This window comes from Triturus cristatus, chromosome 3_2 (genome assembly GCF_964204655.1).
Source record: "Triturus cristatus chromosome 3_2, aTriCri1.1, whole genome shotgun sequence".
NCBI lineage: Eukaryota > Metazoa > Chordata > Amphibia > Caudata > Salamandridae > Triturus > Triturus cristatus.
The window spans coordinates 284993350-285010437 of NC_140584.1; positions in this window are offsets into that span (position 1 = coordinate 284993350).

Consider the following 17088-nt stretch of genomic DNA (forward strand, 5'->3'; position numbering starts at 1 on the left):
TGGGAATGAGACTGGTGACCGCCATGTTTTAGACAGCTTCAAGCAGCTGAGATGTTGTTTTATTAAGCTATCCAGAAGACTACTTTACTGGCCCTTCGTAATCCCACAATCCCTGTACACTATTTACTAGTTGCCTTTCTGTTCTTGCGTTTTTTTTGTTCCCTTTCTCGCTTTGCAACTCTTCTGCTAATTTAAATTTTGTAAATTGATATTTCTGCTTAACAAATGTAGTTGCTTTTGATACCATTTCATTTTATTATTATTACTCAAGTAAATTTGACATAAATAGGTTATAAGTAATGGCATTTTGTAGTGATTGGTAGTGATTAAGTTATAACATCATTTTACAAACATTACCAAGCGACTGTCGAGGATCTGCTTTCCAGTGCAGGAATTTACTCCCACTCAGCAGTTTTTGGCAATATTACACCTAGGAGGGGATATTGCTTTCTTGGGGAATCAATATTTTCCTGCGGCTCACCTCATTTGCAGTCTATATTTTCTAGAAATATATGGCTGATTCTCCGCTGCAGCAAGGCTGTATTTAATTTCCCTCGAGGGCTTGGATTTCCATCACACTGGAGGGGCGATGGCCCGGACTGTAGGGAAATCTGAACATTTCCGCATAGGCCGTTTCCTCTGGCAGGTAGGTAGGGCCCTTAAAAACTATGTCGATTATAGAGGAAATGGTTTTTAAGCTAGGGATTCAGTGGTAATAAGCGGTCTGTTTTGGGGACTAGAGTGAAACCTATATAACCTAGTACCGCAGAGTAGGTCATACATAAAGTCTTCATATTAGCATTTACAGTTTGGAGATGCAAATATTCGGTTTAATGATGCTCTGAGTGTTTTTTCAAGTCCAATAATCACATTGGAAATTAATCAAGGGTGATTCATCTCAGAGTGATTAATCACAGGATCCTCCTATGTGTATACTTTTGTTCTATTATTTCCAGGGATTTTAGATTTTTAAATCAGAAAATGTGAGATCCTTTTTTTTTTTTTACCACAGAGGAGATGACTGTTACCCCAACTTTCCTTAACATAACCCCTTACCCTTTATCCTAATCGACTTTAACACTTACCGATACCAGTCCCATTTTTAAGGGGACCTCGTACCCCATTTTCCTTGACACAATAACTTATCCATGACATTGTCTTTATTATTAATGACTATAGTTTACCTGACACCTGCCTTTTTTTGTATTCAATTATTTTCTTTCCCAATTCAATCACCTCAAGATTTTTGTAACACAAAATAATTACCTTAAGGTATAGAAATTTCAGTGGTTTAAAATCTCCATCTGTAAATACGAATCACAGAAACCACCCCATGAGAAATCAGAACACAGAAATTTTGAGGTCGCGAAGATGAGACTATAGATATTGCAACATCAACAAAGTGAAATTACAGAGCAATGTTTTAATACTTGGTAAAAGTATTGTTATTTAAATGGTACAGCATCCATGCAACACAAACAAACATGTCCCTCAGCTCAATAGTGGAGATTGAATAGACATGTGAATTTTAAAGCTCTCAAGTGTATCTTGATATTCATGGGAATATTCCGGTATTCCTATGGTTTTAGGTGTGACATAGCTTTATTTTATTTTATGGGACTTTGTGGCCTTCTTGTTTCTATAGTTACAAGGCAGGCAGAAAATTGGTTGTAGGGTTATTTGATAGGAAAACATTTATTTTCAAAGATTCATGAAATCAGTGAGTAGAATTTCACCTTTCTGAAAGAGGACACTAAGGGTCAGATGCACAAAGTGCCCTTTTGCATTTTCAAACCCTGCAATTCATAAAGTCCCAGGATTTCCGACCTCAAAACGGCCTTTCCTCATGTACAAAAGCCCTGCCCAGGAAGTTTTCATATTGAAAAACGCTTTATTGAAAATCAGCAATGATTTCCTTAAGGAACAAGGGCTGCTCAAATAAAAGGTTTGCTGTTTTCAAATGCAATCATACGGATAATGGTCTGGTGTCCATTGCAGGCCACCATTCCCGTGATCACAGCCAACACAGGAGCATAGAAAATTGTGATCTGTCTAATTAATATTAATTAGGGAGGTCAATCTGGGACCTCCAGCGATTCCGTATTTTGCGACTGTCCTATTAGTACATAGGTTAGTTCGCAAAATATGATACCATTCACAGAAAGCCAGTGTGCAATTTGTGACCACTTTTTACAAACAGAATAATAGTACATCAGGCCCTAGATTTTGTGTAAGTACTGAGTGAATACAATGTTTGGGGATGCTTCCTTTAATTGACAGCCGTACAATTTCTCATCCACCCTATCCCCTATCATGACATTGCATCCTGAAATTATGGATTTTTAATCCACTGCTTTTAGTGCAATTACAGGGCCCCATCTTATGCTATCTAACAACAAAATAAGGTTGTTTGACAATGTGTTGAGTACCAGCAATATGGAGGTACATATTTCAATTACTTGTAGATGGACTATGGTTGGGCAATATGATTTTAAACGAAGTTAGTTAAAGAAAGTCAAGGTTTTTTTTAAACAAATGCAAAGTTTGCCAACTATTCCGGAAGCATCACAGTTGTATGCAGTGATGGCATAGTTACTATGCCAGCATAGTTTTTCAAAAATCACAAATGTGCTAGTTCCATGACTTTGCAACTCTTCCCACTTCTAATAAGAACCATACACAGCACAAATGTAGATTTGAAGATCTCACAATGAATGGGATCAGAAAAGATTTCAGGACCTGATATAGAGTTTGGTGAACAGGTTACTCTGTCACAAAAGTAAATGATATCCCTTCCACCTTACTTCAAGTACATTATATCTTAACCACTGGTAATAAGGTGGACGGGATATCTGTTGCAGCCGCGGCCCGTGGACGGAGTTCCGTGGGGCGGAAAGGCAGGGCGGGGGAGGGGCAGGGTGGGGGGGTTCTAAAAACCGGAATATAGATAATTGCAGGTAAGAAAACAATAAAATAAATAAAACGAATTTTGTTGCGCGCCCTGCATCGCAAAATGCGATGCAGCACACACTACGAAATTCGTTTTATTTATTTTATTGTTTACTTACCTGCAATTATCCATATTCCAGTTTTTAGAACCCCCCACCCTGCCCCTCCCCCACCCCGCCTTTCCGCCCCACGGAACGCCCTCCACGGGCCACGGCTGATCTGTTGTGGTTGTGACGGAGTAACCCATTCCGCCAAACCCTAAATCAGGGCCTTGGTCTTGTTTCCGACCTTTTTTCCTTTCGAAATATTTAAAAACATAGTATGTATTTTTTACCTCTGCTGTAGGGACAGTGCAGCTGGTCAGGCAATCCAGTAGACGTTGCAGCCACTCTTCTCCTGACTTGAGCCCTGGGGCACCCTCTGCCGTCTCTGCGATACCAACAGCAGAAGAAGCTTTGTCACTGCACTGGTGGGTGTCTGCCCATAGTTCTCCATTTTGATCCATTTATAAAGTCCTTCCATTGGCTATCATCTCGGCTAGAAAAGAAACAGAATCAAAGTAGAACTCATGAGGCTGTCGCTTTATTTTTTTACCTGCATTAAAATCACAATGAAGCCTTCAGGGTGTTTGTGTATGAGCGGAAACATGCTTCACAGGCATTTGAGCCCCCTTTGTATCATGTGTATATTTATGTATTTATTTGAGGAGCTATTGCCACTGAAAACAACCCATCCTGATGTATAGAAAGAATAAACGGTGAGGTCTAAAAATCCATTGAGTGGTTCAGTTTACATTGTAAATCGCAATACGCAAGGTAGAATGTTCTATTAATGCCCACAGAACTGCAATTGTGTATTATAGGCTTGTGTGTTACAATAAAACACACTTTTTCCGTGTGTAAGAACGTGATTTGGGCCCTCGTGGTCATTGTACAGCTACAATGTAAAGAAAGAGCTGGTAAGCTTATATTTTGTACCACAGTGTTGTATTATGTTCAGCCAGCTCAACACCTGGAGGTTTGGCAGTGATGTAAATATGATACAACTCTGTCAACTCACCAATAGATTGTGTTTCTTTGTTAGCTATTCTCTTTTTTCTAAATGTTATCTTCTTGTTCTTTTATGCTATCTTTTCCGACCCTCAACTCCTCCCCTTGTTCTTTCGATCACTAGTTTTTAATAGGAGCTAAAGGAGGCGACTATAAAATGTATGGAGAAAAAATGTCCAAGATACTGAAATTCATCAGTTTAGATGCTTTTTTACAACAAAAATATCACATCGTATTGCCAGAAAAATAAGTAAACAAATCTAAATCACCTTTAGTTAAGTTTGTAATTGTGTGCTCATGTGTTTTGTGTTTGGTGGGATTTATTTGTTTCTTAACTGATACATTTCAATACTGATTAGAATTTTTTAAGTTGTGTACTTCCTGTTTTTTAACGACTTTTCATGCTTTAAACTGAATAATTGCCTAAGTGAGGAGACTTTTGTACTGCACAGTACAAATGCGTGCAGTTGAATGGGCATTCCTTCCACTTTGGTGGCGCGCATTTGTTGAGGTGATTGTACTGTGGTTAAAAAAAATATCATTCAGTTTCGAATGTACATTTGTTGGTGTGATTGTCCTCTAGTCTGGGCTCAGAGGGTTGTCTTCTGGATAATGAATGAAGTGGATTTAATACCAGCTCTGTTCAGGTATGGCCATAGCTTTTTGGCAGGTGAGTATTTGGCTATACTGAGTAATACATATGTCATTCTGGTTAGCTGAGAGACATTCTCATTCTGTGCACGCCTGACCTCTACTTAAATTGAAACACCACTTTAAGGGTTTTGTCTCTAAAACGTCTGCAACAATTTTCACCATTTTAAATGTGCTCATGTAGACCAGACAATTATAGGAGTAAATCAAACCTGGCAAAATTTGATGCAAACAGTTTTTGCCACGTGTTGTAGAAGACGTTGGATGGATAGCTCGGGTCACAGAGGTGGTTCTACTGTAAAGCTCTTATTAAAATGGTGTTCAAAGTGAATTAAAAAAAAACATTTGAAGAGTGTAATTTATATTCAATTTCAACCGAACTTGCAATTTAGAACCGTATTTGGCCACCAGCAGCCCCTGCTTCTCACCACACGGATTTACAGAGCGCTGTTTCAACTATGGGGCACATGGTACCGTAGGGACATTGAGGGCGAATATATTATTTTGTCATAACTGCAGAAACCTCCCGTCGCTTTTGTGTTTTTTGCAGCAGCAGAAACCAAGCGAAACATGGAATGCGGCTGGGGTTGGGGTAGTCGCTAGCTCAACCCAGACCAATTCTGCGACACATTTGAAAAAAAATTGCCTTGTAAATTCTCTAGGAGTAGTGAAGGATAACTGACAGACAATCTAATCCTATAGGGATATGAAAGGACACTTTCAATGCAAGTGTATGGGTGACATGAAATACACGGACGTGCAGTGCAGTCCTATTAGAGGCATGAAAAAAACACTGCTTTAGCATGCAGCCGTAAGGGAGGCATGAAACAACACTACGCACAGTGTAGTCATACTGGACACATGAAAAAACACCTATTTGCTATTCAGTCCAATGTTGCATCTGAAAAACACACTGTCTTTCAATGCTAACCTGTGGGGCACAGGGAAGAGACCGGAAGTACATTGTAGCCCTAGCAGAGACATGAAAGAACACGGGCATAAAGCGGTAAGACATTAGATATATGAAAAGACGCTTACTTTCAATGCAATCTTATTGGTGACATAGCGAGCCAAAGAACATTATTTTATTGCATAATTTTATGTATATATTGGCTTAACAAGCCATGGGCTTTACAGACTGCTCTGAAGAGAAACTGTCTGGGTGGACGACTGAGGACTCTTCCCTTGCTCCATCCCTGGAGTAGCCCCTTGTCCTCCAACCCACCAGAAGATTCCCTATGCCCGCCGGTCCAACTCTCATCTGAAGAGAGCCGCCAAGGGCATTTCCACACACCGAAATCCGTAAAAACACATTGGTGCCTTTTAAAATGCAGCAGCCACGATTAGGTGGGCATCTCCCTGGTAGAAGCCGCTACCCTGCCACCGATTCGCGCAAAGGACTGTAACCTGACAGATTTCCGAAGTCACATTGTGGAAGCAGTGAAAGGCATCCCGGTGAGCCCTTGGGACAAGGGTAAACCATTAGAGGTACTTTTCCCAGTAGGGCTGGGATGATGTTTAGAGTACAAATGTAATTGAAACCCCAGCAGGTAATTGTGGAGGCTTACAAGATTCAAGGGCACCTTGGATAGGAGACCCGTCTGTTGGCCATGATCCTGAGGGGAGACGACTGCGCCTGCCACCAGGCTCATAACATGTCACCCACTGATCACGTGGGCTGGATCCCTTGAGTCAGGATAAAGGTTCATGTGGGCCAGTCACAAGCCATATTTCATAGATATACAGACCTGTAAATGTATTTACATATGATTAACTCAAACCGAGCTCATTACTAGGTGGCTTTCTGGAAATTATGGGGTGGGCTTGTGTTCCGTAGACCAATGATGGACGCCTCTGTTGCGTGGGTACTGTTTCACCAAAGTATGAGGGGCAGTGGAAGTGAGATGTTGACTGGCCTTACCCTTGGATAACTTTACAAGCTTTACTCATCGTCCCACCCTTCACGCCTGGAATGTGCATCTAGTGGCGCGGGGGAGGGTAATGAATGGATACCACGAGCAGGAAACATAGAGGCATCTACCAGTTTCTGTTCCTTTCTCTGAGCCCGGAGACCAAGAGCTGCAGGGCAGGGGCAACCCAGCTGGTATAAGCCAAGGTTAGGAGCGGCTGCCCCTTGCCACTTCCTAATTTGATGTGAACTCTGTCTCCGAACCCATATCTCTGGAACAGAGATTGTCACATCCTTCCGTGGTGCTAGGCGAGTGAAGGGTTATCCTTGGCCAGCATTCTATCAGTACAAGCAGACTGCTTGATAGAAAGGGACCTTCAACAACACCATATCAGACCCCAGCACACACAGGTGAATACCATCTATGCAGAAGCCTTAATTGCACCCATGACAACCAGGCAAACAATCCACCTTTTATTAACCTGATGGTAACTTGTAACACAACACCCACGATGGTATGTGCCAGGTACGTGTTTGGCCATCATTTGTGAATGCATGTAGATGAGTCCAAAACAGCGGGGCGTATTTACAACCCCCTTACGCTGATGGTGCGTCACTTTTAAAATGGGAAAAAGTGACGCGCCAGGGGCTTGCAAATAAGCCCCAGTATTTTTTAGCTTCAAATTAGCCTTTTCAATGGCTCATGCTATGAAATGTAGCTATTAAATAGGGGTTAAGGTATGAATGTGTCCTGCAAATAAATGTATATTCTATTATCATTGTTGTTATTTATTAAAGATGGTTGTGATGTCACAAGTGTATCGTGCTCCATGAGTAAGCGTGTGTATTGTAGACTGAGATGGCCTATCTCGCCGCCTGGACCATGAATTTAATATAGACCTTTCAATTGCGCCACACGAAATAATAGTCGCTCTTCAAACTACCACGGTGAGTACAGCAATTTATCCCAATCATAGGACATCATTTTTTTGAAATATGAATTCATCCAATTTTTGTCTGACTTCTTCCCTCCAGCTAATTAGTCTATGATCATGACAAAGTATTTACATAATGAGAGACCACGAGGGCTCTGTCAGGCTTTGCCATTGTCATTTGTTTAATCACCTTCTTCGTCATGAAAAGTAAAGAAAATGTAGGATTCTAATTGAAATAAGGTGAGTGAATTGTAAGCCGAACCTTGTAGACAGCACCGTATACTATCTCTGTAACTCTATAAACAGAATGTCTTTTTAAAAACGTAGAACCTGTATTTTTTGCTAAAACCCGGTAATCTTCACCGCATAATTGCATGTTTTCTCTTTTTCATAATTTGCTTTTTCCAAAACCTAGCTTCTAAACTAAATAATCTTAAATATTTGTATTTTCTTTTTCACTACAAATACCAAAATGGCATAGTCAAATATTCCCCTCTCTGTTGTGTGTAAACATTTTAGTTTGAAAAAAACGCATCCTTTTTCATACTAAGTGCAGATAATTAGCATGTATTATTTTCAAATGTACAGAACTGGTGATATGTGTAAAATGATCCCATATTGCCATCTTGGGGTTCTGAAATAATTTGGAAATTCCTTGGTTTTCACCCTCATGGTTTATGGAATCCTCACCCCATGACAATAAAGGTCCTTGAAAAAAATGCATGTATGAGTGTGTATGTGATTGACATATACATACATGCCACGCCACTAAACATAAAAGTGGGCCAACAAATGTCATTTTGAGCAGCTATACCAATAGGCCCACGTTCTCACGGCGTAAAGCGCAAATCCCATGTTAAGGAAACAGACATGAGAAGAACAATGGTTTCTGACTCATAAATTGCAAATTTTAAAGACCTGCACAGTGAAACGAGTCTGCTAAGGCCATTTCAATGTAATTCCACTTCAATTGCTTCGTGGTCTGGCTGATATATTTTTAAAGAGATTCATATAAAAAGGCGCCACGGCGTAAACCATACATATAGGAGTGCAGAGTGAAATATGTTATTTATTGCCATTGTTTATTGAGGTGAGAGGCAGGAAGGGCTGATGAGGCTTCTCCCGAGTCATGACTCCTCCCACTCTCAACAATGGTAATAAACAACATATTACATCCTGTGTGCACATATACGCATCCTTCCTACCTCAGGTGCTCACCTCTTGCATGGATGCGCGTCCTCCCTCGTGCTCAGGGCTCACCAGCCCTCGCGCTTGCAGTGGGTCCCGGGTGGAGCGTTCCATTCCGGGTCCCGGGGGGACGGGCGTTCCATTCCGGGTTCCAGGAGCCCTCGGTGTGATGGGGGCCAGAGGGATTGGTCCAGCAGCGGGTATGAGCTCCTCTCTTAGCATTCACCGCGTGCCTTAATTGTATGACATTAAATCAAGGTCCACTGTGAACACGCAGAGCTGAGGCCAGGGGCCTGGACAGGCGGGCGCGAGGTGCGGGCACCCGGTGGGCACAGAATGCGAGATGAGGAGGCAGGCATCGGGGAGAGGCACGGTCAGGACTGTGGAAATAATGGCTGAAGGGGAGACAGGCACTGAAGACAGACAGGGAATGAGGAGAAACCGGGAATGTCAGCTTTGATAGAAGAAGAGAGACGACCTCTAAAGAGGGAGGCAATGTGCATTGAGGGACAGAAAGGGGGTAATCTATGGGGGAGACAGGAAGGCAGAGGCATGCATTGAAAAAGAGGCGCAAGAGAGCAGGGCAACCATCGATGAGTGTGAACGAGATACAAAGACACCGGATGACATAAGCGACATCTCCTGGATTGAGAGACAGCCTGAAACAAAGGGCAATCCGTGAGAGAGAAACCAAGCAGGGTTGGAAGGACTCGGATGAAAAGATGGACAGTAACCGTTGCGGAAGAATGGGCAAGCAGGCAGACAGGCATGCAGAAACAGAGTTATAGCCAGTCAGACACGTGTAGTACAGAGAACAGGCCCTCGTTCTAAGGTATGCGGTAACACCGCACCCGAAATTGCCTCAAGATTACAACCGATGTCCTATGGAATGGGGAATAACACTGGAAACTGATGAAGCGTACTGATTTCCACACCATTCCTGAATTCTGGGCCATTTCTAGGGACTCTTGGTCTATCCTGGCAAGCATGCCCACACAAACACCCATGGTAATTTACATGCGGTAATACTACATACGAATTACCGCATTGTTATACATATCTGGTCAGAAAATCCCTTTTAGGCCCAAATCAGCATTAAGAGGCTATTCAGGATACAGGCCCAACACTAACACACAAACACTGCCCAGGCCGCCAGATTCAGGCAGAGAGAGGCAGTATTGTCTGCACCAGTCTGTGCGTCTGCACAGGCCTATCTATGTCTATCTGCACCAGTCCTCCTTCCAGCTCCAGTTTATCTATCTGGTGTACAGACGGACAGACAGATGCACATATACTTACATAAAGAAAGGAATGCAGAGAGTGAGAACTAATCTCAGGCAGACAGACAAACATGCAGATACACATACAACACAAGACAGACAGACAGACTTAAGAGAGACGGAGGCAGTAACACCAGCACGCGCGCACACGCAGATGAAGGCAAGCAGGCAGGGACAGGCGGACGGATGCAAGCATACATACATATAGTAGATTCTTACAAGTGGGCAGGCAGTCACAAAGAGAGTGAGAACTAATGTCAGCTCGACAGGAAGGTAGAGCGACTCACAGGGGCAGGCAACGTCGGTTGGTTTGACAGATCCGCTGACAGACAAATACGTTGGACCGTGCAGACAGAGACTGGTGCAGGCACATAGACTAGCACAGGCAGACAGAGAGACAGGTGCAGGCACACAGACTCTGGCGCAGTCAAACTGGTGCTGTTAGACTCTGACTGAAAGAGGCAGAGCACAGGCAGGCAAAGTGGCGCAGACTGACTGACACAGACAGGCAGACAAAGGGACATACGTAGATTGCTCACGGTGCAGTGTAAGGTACCAGGTTACACGAAGGAAAGAAACTGAACAGACATAATGGATGAGCAGAGGGGGAATGAGGGAGTGAGGGAGGGAGAAAAGAATGATGGGAGGGTGATTGGAAAGTAACAGAGACGACAGGAATAGACTAGATAGGGTGATTACCAGGGGAGAGAAAAGAAGAAAAAGCGGAAAAAAGATAAGAAAGGCAAAGAGAACGAGGAGGTAAAATACACATCTCTAGAGTACTCGCAAGCAGCTCCAGGCTCCACGGTACTCACACACAGCTCTTTGGTACTTGCACACCCCACGGTCCTCTCACGGATCACCAGGCTACTGGCGCACGGCGCTAGGGTACTTCCAAGCACCCCGTGGCACTCACAGGCATCTTCACGATATTCGAATGCAGCTCCGTGGTACTCACATTCAGGTCCCATTCATTGCTACAGTACTTGTGAGCATTTCTAGGGGACTCGCGAGCAGTTACTACTCACACACTTGCAGCTTGAGGGTACTCGTGAGCAGCTCAGGCTACTCAGATAAAGCTACAGGGTTATCACAGGTACTCACAGCATCTGCAGGGTACTTTCAAGCACATTAGTGTAATCATTGGAGCTCCGGGGTACTCACATGCTGCTCTAGGGTACTTTCAAGTATTTCAGGGTGCTCACACTCCAAGGTACATAATTTAGTACACCTTTGTACTCCAGCAAAAATGTAAGTGCATTACATGGCGGCGCATGTTAATCAGATGCATACCCTAGTTACTCACATGCAGTTCCCATGTACTTACATGCATTTTGATGGCGCCCACGTGCAAACACTAGATACTAACATTCATATTTTGCTACTTGTATGTTGCTGTGTGCTGCTTCCATGCAGAAACATCATACACGCAGCTCGTAGGTACTCGCATGACGTTCCATGGTGCTAAAGAGCAGCTTAAAGTTTCTCACATGCAAACCATCTCACATGCATACCCATGGTACTCGTGTGCTGTTTCATTGTACACATGAACAGCTCGCAGATAGCCACATGCGGCCTCATGGTGCTCACATGCATGGCTATAGTTCTCACATGCATTTCTGGGACACTCTGTGCTGCTCACGGATACTCAAAGCAGCTGCATGGAATTCGTCTGAATATCCGGGGTCTCAGATGCTGCTCGCGGGCAATCAATCACCTGCAGCATCATGGTGCAATCTGCCTTTCCATGGCCCTCAGTTGCAGCTCGCGCGCGCTCATGCAGCTTCGTGGTACTCACGTGCACATCCGTAGGCGCCGCGCGCCGCACCTGCAGGACTATGAAATCACGTTGTTCGGCCATTCTCGACCACCAGCCCAGGGGACGGAGAAAGGTTGCCCGCAGGACCTTTCTCTTGGAAATCGCTCTGTTGCTCCAGCATCGTTGTCGTCCCGCGCCCCCTGTCCCAGAAACCCCCTCCTACATACGCCCTCTATGCTGCCCCTCGGCCCAGTCTCCCGTCCCGCAACATTCTGCTGCCTCCTGCACCCCTTCTCTTGTCCCGCAGCTCCCTCTCCTAGCCCCCCAGTCCCGCAGCCCCCCCCCCCATCCTCCGCAGTGTGGTCCTGCTCTGAAGCTTCCCGCCCGCTGCCTCCTGCTCCCTTTCATCCCGCCCTGTGCTCCCGTCAAGCAGCCACCTACCCAGAAGCCTCCTGCCGCCTTGTAGCCTCATTGTGTCCTGCAGCCTCTTTGAATCCGGCCTTCTCCTCGGCAGCCTCCAGCACCCGCCTCCTCCTGTCCTGTATGTCCTCTTTGCAGTTGCCGGCTGTCCTGCGGCCCTCTCTGCAGCCTTCTCTGCTCCTGCACCCCTCGCTCTGCAGACGCCCAATCCCCAGCCTCTCCCCCCCCCTCCCACCTCCCCATCCTTTCGTTGCCACCTTCTCCTCCTGGCCATCTTCGTCAATTCTCCCGTTATCCGCAGTCATCCCCAGTCCAGCCGCCTCTTCCCCTGCAGCGTTCCACTGCATGCCAGCACCCTTCTCTGCAGCCTCCCCGGGTCCGGAGTCCCCTACTCTCCTCCGCAGCCTCCACCCTCTGTCCTGCAGCCTCCCAGGGTACCACAGAAATCCTACCGCCCGCCCCTCTCTCCTGCTCTGCAGCCTCCCTCCCACTGTCCTGCAGCCTTCTTGGGTACCACGGAATGCTCGGCCCCCTCCCCCTCCCTCCAGCCCGGGACACGAGGACCAGTCACATCAGCCGGCTGCCCCTCTGCCTGCCTTTGGGGGAGGGGCCGGGCTCAGCATCTTAAACTGGCTCCTTCCTTTGTGTGCTGCTGCAGCCCCCTCTCTCGCACGCGTGTCTTACACCATTGCTTCAGCTGCTGACAGCCCCCCACTTTCCATCTGCCTCTTCAAGTGCCGGGTGGGGGGGGGGGGGGGGGGGAGGAGTCCTGTTCAAAGCACAGCTCATGATGCTGAAAGGTCTTGGTTGGCGCTGCGTTTCCCCCTCCCCCAATCCCCTGCACCTGCTGGGGTGACCTGCTATCAGAGAATGGCTGGGGTGCAAATGGAACCAACAGTCAGGGTGACAAAGAGGACCCTCGCCCCCCCACCCCCCCCCCCCCCCAAAAAGCGACGCCTCACTACGGCTGAACATTATCCCTTCTACCCGTGGCCTAGCTTTGACAGGGAGAGGAGGGACGCACCGACCGCTGCACACTTAGCAGAATTTGGGGGGGGGGGGGGGGGGGCGGTTGTACGGGAATATATCACTCTGAGGGTTCTTTCGACAACTCTGGTAGAAAATGTAGCGGTACATGGGCCCTCCCACCACACGAAGAATCACTTCAAGGTCTCTGATCTTCCGCCCCCCACCCCCCTATCTTAATCACCCTCTCTCCATCAATCCCCTGGTCACGGGGAATGGAACATACTACGGTTGGCCTAGAAGTCCTCTCGTCGCCTTCTTCAAAATGGTCCTTTAGAGTAAAAAAAAAATGCGCCATTGTCCTCCATTTTCTCTGTCGGCCCGAAAATGTCCTCAAAAGCTTTCTCTCTTTCTAAATTCACTCCAAGCCGTTTGTTCTGCTTTCTCTCCCCAGAAGGCATGCCCCTGTTTTCTCCGGTGCGGGGTGCGGTACCTTTCTCTGGCTCTACCCCGTCGACGCCTGCACGGCTGAGCACGATGGAGGCGGCGATGCAGCCAGGGAAACCGCTAGAAGTCGAAGGCTCTGGAGGAGGTGGCACTGACAGTGGCGTAAAGATGTCGCGTGCTCCAATTTATGTGGGCTTAGCGTGTGCCCCCTCCCTTCTCTGCCTCCCCCACTCGACCCGACCCAGCAGATGATCCGGCCTGTCAGGTTAAGACGAGGGTCCCAGCTGCTGCAGCTTAAGAGGGGCTCCTGGGACATCCTGCCACAACCCCAGATGGGCGCATGCAAATTTTATGGACAGACGAGAAAAGGGCATCACGATCTTATTCAGAAGAAAGGGGGGTGGGTGACAGGGGGCGGCATCCCATTTCTTATGCCTTTGTAGACATTCGATATCCAGTTGGGCCTACCTCAACCGTTGACCGTCAGAGAGGTTATCCGCTTTCCGATTGCGCAAAGGGAAGGGCACTCTTCAGAAAAAGCCATTATGGTGGCAGGACAATTCTGCTTTTGCCTCCTAGTGAACAATTGTAGCTAACGCCATATACATTGCAGCAAATGTGGGTATGGATACCCAATTTCCCGTTTGAGAAAAAGCTGTATCTATTTTTCTGTCTTCTAACCTGTGGCCTATTTTATTTTCTCCCTGAGCGCTTTCCATGAGCACCAGTTGCGTTACAGACGGACACATTCATTTTTGGTAGGCACAGGAAGATTAAGGGATTTGCCCAGAATCACAGGATGTTGAGCATGTTCACCAGCTTCGAGGTGGACGCTCTAGCTGTTAGGCCACATCCTCTCCCCATAATATTAGCCGATGTTCTCAGAGTATCCACAGTGTAGGTTTAAATCAATAAGGCCAGAAAGACAAAAAATCGCCTGGGGAAATGGAAATAACGGTGTTTCTAATGCCTAATCCATGGACGCTGTAACGACGCGCAACAAAACTGTGTTATTTCAATGTAATAATTATTGAACAATTTGAAACTGATTTTCAAAAGAAAACTCGTTTATTTGCACACAGACACATATATTTGCTGGAAAAAGCTACAGTAAGTGATGGTAGCTATAAAGCCTAAACACAATTGAAAATAAAAAAAACATAAAAATAAATAAAAAATAAAAAATAAAAAAACAAAATAAGACATTGACAATCTACAATTATGGTAATCACCTGGAGCCCACGGCTGGAATAGCTGCTTCTTTTTCTAATGGTTGGCATGGGCATGAAGTTCAGATGGTGGCAATAGCCTAGTTTACAATTTTAATGTCTCGGGTATAACTTTCCTTAATATTTTTTGTGAGTTAATTCTTTTGGGTTTTAATTTTATAGTATTTGTTAATTTTCAGAAATCTTACAATGTATATGATCTGTGCACGTGGATTCCTGGCATAGGAACCACCAGTTACCACAATAATTAGAAATCTCGAGGTGGTTTGTGATCATAACGGGATCGTATTCCGTATTTGGTTCATGATGCTTTTTCTTGGGGTTTGAGGGAGGTGTGTGCCTTCAACCCTTCTAGGGTTCAGTCAGCTGGCATCCAGATGGTTTACCTTGAAGGTTTCTGTAATGCTTTGCTCTTGAACCTGGAAACCTTTTATGAGAACCATGGAATGCTGGTCAGAGAGAAAAATATATACATATCTTTTTTATACATTGCACATCTTTTTTTGTGTATGGTTGGACGAGAGTGTGTTTATAAAGTGGAAAGCATTGTTTTTTGTGTGTGAGGTTTAGAGGGGTGCCTCAGCCATGTCAGTGCCAACTTGTACCCGCAAGCTGTGCCTATGCAAGAAGTGAATAGCCAAGTCTTTACAGCCGTTTGGAAATCAGGTCTTTATGGAAGATCTATCCATCCATCCATCCGTCCGTCCGTCCGTCCGTCTGTCTGTCTGTCTGTCTGACTGTCTATCTGTCTATCTATGTACCTATCTGTCAATTTGACATATATGGTGTAACCTCAATTCTATCAGCCGTCTGTGTAATACTTATATCTGTAACCTTTGTCCTCTGTATGTTCTCGGGCATGCCCTGACACATTTACATGTTCATGATAGGTGCCATGCAGGCCCATTTGAAATCCCACTGTCCTTTAATGCCCAACTGAATGGGACTTGTTTCCTGATTGTTCAGTGGTCTGGTGTTTCCCTGAAACAGCACCACTAGAACTGTAATCAGTAATGCAAGGGAACATATGGATCTGTGCAGCGGGTGCATGCATCTAATGAGCTATCTTATTGCCTCATTGCAAAATTGAAGGCAAATGTATTTTTTTGCGCTTCCTGCCGTTGGATGGGTAGTCGCTCCCCAACAAGATGGCTTTGATCGAGGGGATCAACACGTTTCGGTTTGTCGGTGCAGTCCAGCTCTTCATCTTCTACATTTCCACCAAAAGTACTTAATCCACCAGTCTCCCCAATCCAGCCTACTCATGCATGGCACTCTTTGCTGTTCATCACTTTATTAAATATCATAATGCAGCAGCCAGGACAGGAATTAGAATGACGTTTTCTTGATATAGTCTTTACCGATTCCCCAGGCTGTGCCGGCACTGACATACCTTTTTATATAGTCAGTCATAACATTAACATCAACAAGCAATGGCTTTTGATATCCCAATATCAAAACTGAGGTACTGGATATGGCAAATTGATCTTGGTTTGCTGTTGCAATGATTGGCTGCCTACATTTAATGGCTGCACTGATGTCGGTGCAATCTGGCACCCTTATTTGCGCATTTGAGTGTCTCAAAATAGACACTTATACTGCCAGAAATGTGCTAAAACAGCATTTTAAACAGGATGGCTCAAATAACTTTTTCTGCTATTGCTTGTTGCATACTTTGTAAACACTGGCACAATGTATGCAGTCTGGCTGGACCCTTGTATCATGTCTGAAAAATAGATTCTACACCAAGGCAACAATCTCTAATATGTCCACATTTTTTGAACTCCATGTTTGTAGACCCCATCTCCCAGCTCCTTGTGTCCCTTCTACCTCCCTCTCTCAACACCTCTTAGTTTCCGTCTCCATCTCTAAGTCTAATATATTTCCTCACAATTAGTACTGCTCTGTATCCTCCTCATCCTGTTCTCCAAACCTGCCTTCCTTATTTCTCAGCTTAATCTTCCAAATCCAGCTACCCACTGTCTCCCTCCCGTTCTCTCTATGCCAGTCCTTCTTGTTTTTCCAAGCTCCATCCCCCAGCCCCGACTATCTCTAAGCCGCTGCTGTCTCCCAGTCTGCACTATCCCTCCATTTCTGTTTTAACTTAGCCTCAGGATCCCCCAGGCTCGGATGTTCCCTCCCATCCTCTCAGTTTCTCGCTCTCCTTCGCTCTCACTGTATCTCTCTCTCTCTCCCTGTTTCTCTCTCTCACTCTCTTTGTTTCTCTCTCTCTCTTTCTCTCTCTCTCACTCTTCCTCTCATAACCCATCCCTTATTTCCAGGTTCCATACATTAGCACTTATCTA